Source organism: Mus pahari, chromosome 7 (assembly GCF_900095145.1).
Source record: "Mus pahari chromosome 7, PAHARI_EIJ_v1.1, whole genome shotgun sequence".
NCBI lineage: Eukaryota > Metazoa > Chordata > Mammalia > Rodentia > Muridae > Mus > Mus pahari.
The window spans coordinates 31,938,869-31,945,808 of NC_034596.1; positions in this window are offsets into that span (position 1 = coordinate 31,938,869).

Genomic DNA, 6,940 nt, shown 5'->3' on the forward strand with positions numbered 1-6,940 from the left:
GTGTGTGTGTGTGTGTGTGTGTGTGTGTGTGTGTGTGTGTCCCCTTCATTCAGGGATGTAAAATAGATAGTAAACTCACCACTGGGATTGATATATAAAAAATATTGTTACACCCCTTCCAAATGAACTAACTTCTAAATAGGTTTGACTTAGGTTTCTATCAACCCTTCACCAATAAAACTACATTTCTGGCATCCAAGTCTTTAATATATGAACTTTGGAGACATCTAAGATCCAATTTCTAATACTCCATCCTTCCTGTTCAAAGGCATCTGTCCATGTTTCTTAGTCACTGTTCTACTGCTGTGAAGAGACACCATGACCAAGGCATCTCCCACTGCCCACTGCCCCTGCCCCTGCCCCCGCCCCCCCCCCCCCCCCCCCCGGAGAATTTTATAGTTACAGTGTAGTTGGTCATATTCACCTCCTGTCCTTTCTAACTCCTTCTTGATCTATGCCCATCCACAATTTCTGTTGTCTTTGTTTCTCTTTCTTTCTTTCTTTCTTTCTTTCTTTCTTTCTTTCTTTCCTTTTCTTTTCTTTTCTTTCTTTTTTTTAATAAATCATCGAATTCAGTTTGCACTGCTCGTATACTCATGGCATGGTATGAGACCATTCACAGGAGTGTGGCCAACCTACACCCCAAGGAAAACTGTCTCTCCTTGCCTTAGAATTCAATTGCCAGTTTTCCTTCAGTGAGGGGTGATGCTCTCATGGTATGGGTCACAAGTCGGACCAGTCATTAGTTGGCCACTACCACAAGTTCTGTGGCACTTGACCCCATCACATCTTGCAGGCTGAACAAACTATAGATGGAAGGTCTTACAGCAAGGTTGATGTTTCAGGCCCATGATTGGAAGCTGTGCTTGTGTGTTGGGACCCCATCTTGCAGGCTGAACAAATTATAGATGGAAGGTCTTATGGCAAGGTTGATGTGTCAGGCCCATGATTGGAAGCCGTACTTGTGTGTTGGGAACTAAAGAGGGTGTAGGGGAAGGAGGGAGAAGGGAAGAATGCCTGAGACTGGCCAGACTTGTGCTCTGGGCGGGCAGACATGGGAGGGCTGCCAGATGCTTTCCACTCGACCCTGGCTGGGCATCTAAGCCACTGACACCACTCAATGAGGGGTGGACAAGGGGCAGCCTCTGATACCAGGGGTCCCGAGGCAACACCCTTGGCCCCAGGGTTATGGGAGAGAGGGCAGAGGAAGAGAGGTTCCCACTCAGGCAAGAGTCCTTAGTCCAGGCCTTGACTGGAGCACAGGAAGGCCTTCCGTTGGGAGATTAGAAACAGTTCATTAGAAGAAAGCCTATCCCATCATGCAAGCTCAGTGGGCCTTGATGAACAGACAGTCTATGGTTTTAGAGCTTTATTGTAGAAAGGCAGGGGGAAAGAGAAAAGATAAAAGAGAGAGAGAGACCGGCCATGGCCAAGAGGAAAGAAGAGGGAAAGGGAGAGAGAGAAGAAAGGCTAGAGAGTAAGAGAGAGAGTAAGAGGGAGAGAGAGAGTAAGCTAGTGAGAGGAGAGAATGAGGAGAGGAGAGGAAAGTAAGAGAGTAAGAGAGTGAGGTGGGGCCAAGTAGCCCCTCTTATGGTGGGTGGTTATCTTTACTGTTGCTAGGTAACTGGGAGGAGTCTAGCCTGAAGGTCAGAAGCTTGGGACATTGTCTATGTGACTACTAGCCACGTTTCTCCTGTGGGGGCTGTGAGGATGGTAACTTCTACCGGAGCCTTTTACTTCCAGGAGACATGAGGGAACTCCTTCTGTCCCATGAATTATCACCACTGGGTCCTGGGGTTCAGACCTCAGCTCAACTGGAGACCAGACTGTGTATAGCCCAATGCCCCACACTTGAGTAAAGAAGATGGCCAGTTCAGGCTCCATGTCCTCCATTACTAGGAGTCTTTATTAGGGTCAACACCATGAATTCCAGGGAGTTTTTATCGTACATCATTTCCAAAGGATCCCTTTGATACCTCCCAATTCCAGTCAACTCTCCCAGTACTTTCTTTCTCCTTTCCCCCCATGTCTAATCCCTATTTCCATGCCCACCCACTTTTATCCACCCACAAAATCTTTTCTCTTCCCCTTTCTCACGGGGATACATGTGTTCTGTGCTCCCCCATGTCCCACCCTCTGCACCCCTGTCTCTCCACCCCAGCATTCCCCACTACTTAGCTTCTCTGGGTCAGTGGATTGTAGCATGATTATCCTTTACTTAATAGCTAATATCCACTTCAAAGTGAATACAGACCGTATTTATCTTTCTGAGTCTGGGTTGCCTCACTCTACATAAAGAAAATGTAATGCATTTTCACAGTGGAGTATTACCCAGCTGTTACTAAAAAAATGACATCATGAAAATTGCAGGCAAATCTATGGAACTAGTTAAAATTATCCTGAGTCAGATAATCCAGACCCAGAAAGACAAAAAAGTGGTAGATATACTCACTTTTTTTAAATTAAAAAAAAAACAAAAATTTTCATGCTTCTAAAATTCAATGCCACAGGGTAAAATTTCCCTTTGGAATCAGAAGGAATAAGGAAAAAAAGGAGGAGGACCTACAGCAAATACTAAACCCTGAAGTTCTGTGTTTGCCATTGGGACCATAAGGTAGCGGGATGTAGACAACTCTCTGCCTTGTTGGATGCACTCCACATAGCTTCTGCCGTGAGCTGACTGTGCTCACTGCCCGTGGGGCCCTTAATAACTCATCTCCAAACTCAGTAACTCGATATCTCAGTAACCTTGCCTTGGTCCTTTTGTACAGACTCCTGCGCTGCTGCTTCATGGCTGCTTTCGAGGACTCTGATGACTCTGCCCACTGCCTATCTTCCCTTGGCAATTTTGGTGGAAACTTTCACGACCCCCTAAGTCCTGCACTCTCCGTGCCTGTTACTTGTCTCTCTGTTGCTATGACAAACATAAAGAACAATTTATTTTAATGCCCCATTTTTGAGGTTTAGTCTGTAGCTGCCTTCCTTCCAGAGTTTGAGCCCGTGGCAGGGCAGAATATAGCAGAGTGCTATTCATGTCACTGTGACTGGAAGGCAGAAAGCAGACAGGGCCAGGTTCCCTGTATATCCTTTAAGGGTTATAACAGCTCCTGCCTCTGCCTTCTTCAGCAAATCCTACTGGCGTGTACCACCACAACCGTCTATCTTATTCCTTTTAAACCTTAGAATTACAAGGCAAAAATTAGCTTAGAATACACTTGAACATCTTCAGCAACATTACTGCATTAAAAATAAATCTATTCAGCTTACCTACTGAGTCATGGCATTCAGCTGCAGGCGAACCAGATGCTGGCCAAAAATCTGGCTACTCAGGAGTCAGAGGCTCCTCAGTTAAAACAAAACAAAAACCAAACAAGCAAGCAAACAAACAACCCAGAGCTGAAGCTAGTCAAAGCAGCTCAGGCTGAAATCCAACATTACTGAGGGGGACGAGCGCAAGGCCAAGGAATCTGGGCATGGAGGCCCATGCCAGGTCAGCATGGGGGCCGAGGAGGAGAGATGAAATGACCTCCGGACTTCCTGGCAGAGGAACGACCTGGATAGTCACTTGACCTTTGTGTACAGCACATGACAAAAAGTTAAACAAAACAAAACAAAACAAAGCCCCTGATACTAGGAAAGGAGAGGAGGCTCAACAGAGAAAGTCTGGTACCATGGATGGATGCCATAGATGTATGCATGGCATCTGCGGCTTCAGAAAGTTTTATGCTGTTTTTATGAAAGGCTTTGGGTTATTTCTATATGTTAGGGCATGTAGAAAGACTGCCATAACAGTTTTGGAAAGTATCAAATCTGTCTTGGGATAGGCTTCCTCCTTTTACCTTGTATTTCTTAGGGATTTAGTGAGTATGCGCTGCTTGCTTTTCTTATGACTGTAGCTCAAACAGTATGCATCAACATTGACTGACATTTTCCTAGGTCAATATTTTAAATTAACCATCTTTTGAAGTGTTAACTAATTTCTCAAAGGCAGGAAAGGGCTTTCCCTGTGATTATGGCAATGAATACTCTTAGCTTGCATGAAGCATCAGTTAGTCAGCCTTAAAGTAGTTCTCTCTGGCTGAGGGCAAGGAGAATGGATGCCAGTATGAGGGCAAGGAGAATGGATGCCAGTATGCCTTGTTCGGGCTGCTACTTTTACTATAACCAAAATTACTACGTAATAGGATTCAAGAACTTGTTCACATGGCATGATTGACATCAGATAATCATTTAAAATGAAATGCCTTTCACTTATAAAAAGTATTTTAAGGACTTAGATGTAGTAGTGATTCTATTTTTTTTTTGTCAGCAAATACACTGGGAAAGGAAACTAGACGCGAATGTGCTAGGAATAAGTAGTTTCCCGTTTCTGACCAAGACTTAAATGCAACCAGAGACCCTGGGAATGCATTCTGTGTGCAGACAGAGATGCAGAGGGAAAGACACAAAGGGGACCGAAATGTAACTGTAGGTCCCGTGGGTATGTTCATGAGAGGTGTTTTCTGTAAAATTCTTATTATAATGAAGTATACTTTATCTAATTTTAAAATTAGAGTGATATTAATTTCATAGAATAAATTATGAAGAGTTGATCTGGTTACTTTTTTTTTTTAGAACATTATTACTATTCCTTACTTCAACATTTGTTAAATTCCAGAAGGAAAAACACCCACATGAGGTGTTATCTTTTGGAAAGTTATTAATCATTAGTTATAATCTTAGGGATATCAAACATTTTAGATGCTGTTCTTGAGTGAGTTCTCCCAGTTAATGCTTTTCAAGGAATGTATTCTATTTTTTCTAAGTTGAGGGCACATATTTCTTCCTGGAATACGCTTATTTTTGTGGGATACTGTGAAATCTATGTTATCTTGCTGTCTTGATTTCCAGTGTTGGTTATGACTGATTTTTCTTCTTTTCTTAGTTAATGGTCTGTGGAGTTTATGACCATTTTTGTAACAAACATTTTATTTTATTTTATCTTATTTATAAACTACAGTGGTTTAGCAAAGTGGAAAGTTATGTTCCTGATTTTTGATATTTCCTTTTAATGTAACTAATCAATGCTATAAAATTGCTCTAAACATTACATGGACTGTCACTCACACATTTTGAAGGTAGTATTTTCTAGTTCAATTAATTTAAATTAATTATTGCTTACTTTTGTGTGTCTTTTGCCAGCTCTTGAAATACATTAGACATTCTGAAATGTATTGTCCAATGACTCACTGAATGGGTCTTTGTAAAAGGCCTGGAGGGTTTTCTTTTTGATATATTCATGCTTAAAATTGATGTATCTTCTCAGAAAATTAATTTCTTTATTAATATGTGATTCAGACCCACCCCCCTTTTCTAGAAAGTTTTCTTATTTTGAGTCCCCTTTGCATTAAATTAACACAATTATTTTAGTTTTCTTTGCACAATATGTCCTATTTCTTTCCTCCTAACTTCCTCTTTATGTTTTAGGTGACTTTCTGACAGACAACACAAGTTGGGTTTTACTTTGTATCCACACTAACAATTGCTGTCTTATACTTGGGGTATTTCATTTGGTCTATCTATTCATTGCACTGATTATTTTCCTGATCTCTGGTTTTAATTGTATGCTGCTTTATAGAAATACGTTTTATTTTTTATTTTTATATCAGTTACACTTTAAAGTAGACTTTTCACATAGAGGCCCAGAACTGGACAATGTGCAGGGAGTGAAAGACCTTGGAGCACTCAGTCCTAAAGAGAACGCCTTCCTCAAACCTCTCTCCTCAAGGCTCAGAGATCTGTGCAGAAGAGGAGGCGGACAGGTTGTAAGAGCACAGGTGGTGGAGAACTCCAAGGAAACAGCATCCTTCCAGACACAACGGGGTGTGGGGGTGTGTGCACATGTGAACACAGAGTGTGGCAGCATGCACGGACCTGCACAGCTTCCAACCAGACAAAACCCTAGCATGAGGGGAGGAGGAGGTGGGAGGAGGAGGAGGAAGAGGGGGAGGAAGAAGAGGGGGAAGAGGTGGAGGATGGGAAGGAGGGGGAGGAGGAGGTGGGAGGAGGAGGAGAAGGAGAAGGAGGTGGGAGGAGGAGGAAGAGGGGGAGGAGGTGAGAGGAGGAGGAGGGGGAGGAGGAGAAGTGGGCACAATGTCCCACCTGTAGCCAAGAAGCTATTTGTATGCTGAGAACAGGAAAACCAGTTCCTGGAAATGGAGTGACATTGGGTATAGCAAGCACTCTCCAGGACAAAGCTGGTGCTTAGGAGTGGTTGTCAACACAAAACCGATTTCTTTCTTCTCTTTTTTGGTTGTTTTGTTTTTGTTGCTGCTTTTTTGTGTTGTGTGTATGCAATTTTTTAATAAAGAGAGAGAACATAAAGTTAGGTGGGCAGTGAGGGGAAAGTTCCTTGTAGGAGTAGGAGATGGAAAGAATATGATCAAAATATATTGTTTAAAAATGAAATATTAAAAATAGTGTTTTTCTAGAGTGTATGAGTTTGTACTAAATTAATCTCTATTTTTCATTTATTTATTTACTCACTTTACAAACCAATCAAGGCTCCCAGTCTCTCCTCTCTTTCCAGTCTCACAAATCCCTCTCTATAAACTCCCTCCCCTTCTCCTCAGAGAATAGGAAGCCTCTCTTGGATACCGCCCTGCTTCGGGACATCCAGTAGAAGCAGGACTAAGTGCACACTCTCCTACTGAGGCCCAAAGAGGCAGTCCAGCTAGGGGAAAGGGGCTCAGTGACATGACAGCAGTGAGAGGCAGCCTCTGCTCCAGAGCCTCTGCTCTGGACCCACATGAAGACCAAGTGGCATATCTGCTGGAAATATGTAGTGGGCATAAGTCCAGCCTCCAGGCACTAACTGGTTGGTGGCTCAGTCCCTGTGAGGCCCTGTGAGCTCAGGTTAGTTGACTCTGTAGATCTTCTTGTGGTGTCCTTGGCCCTTCTG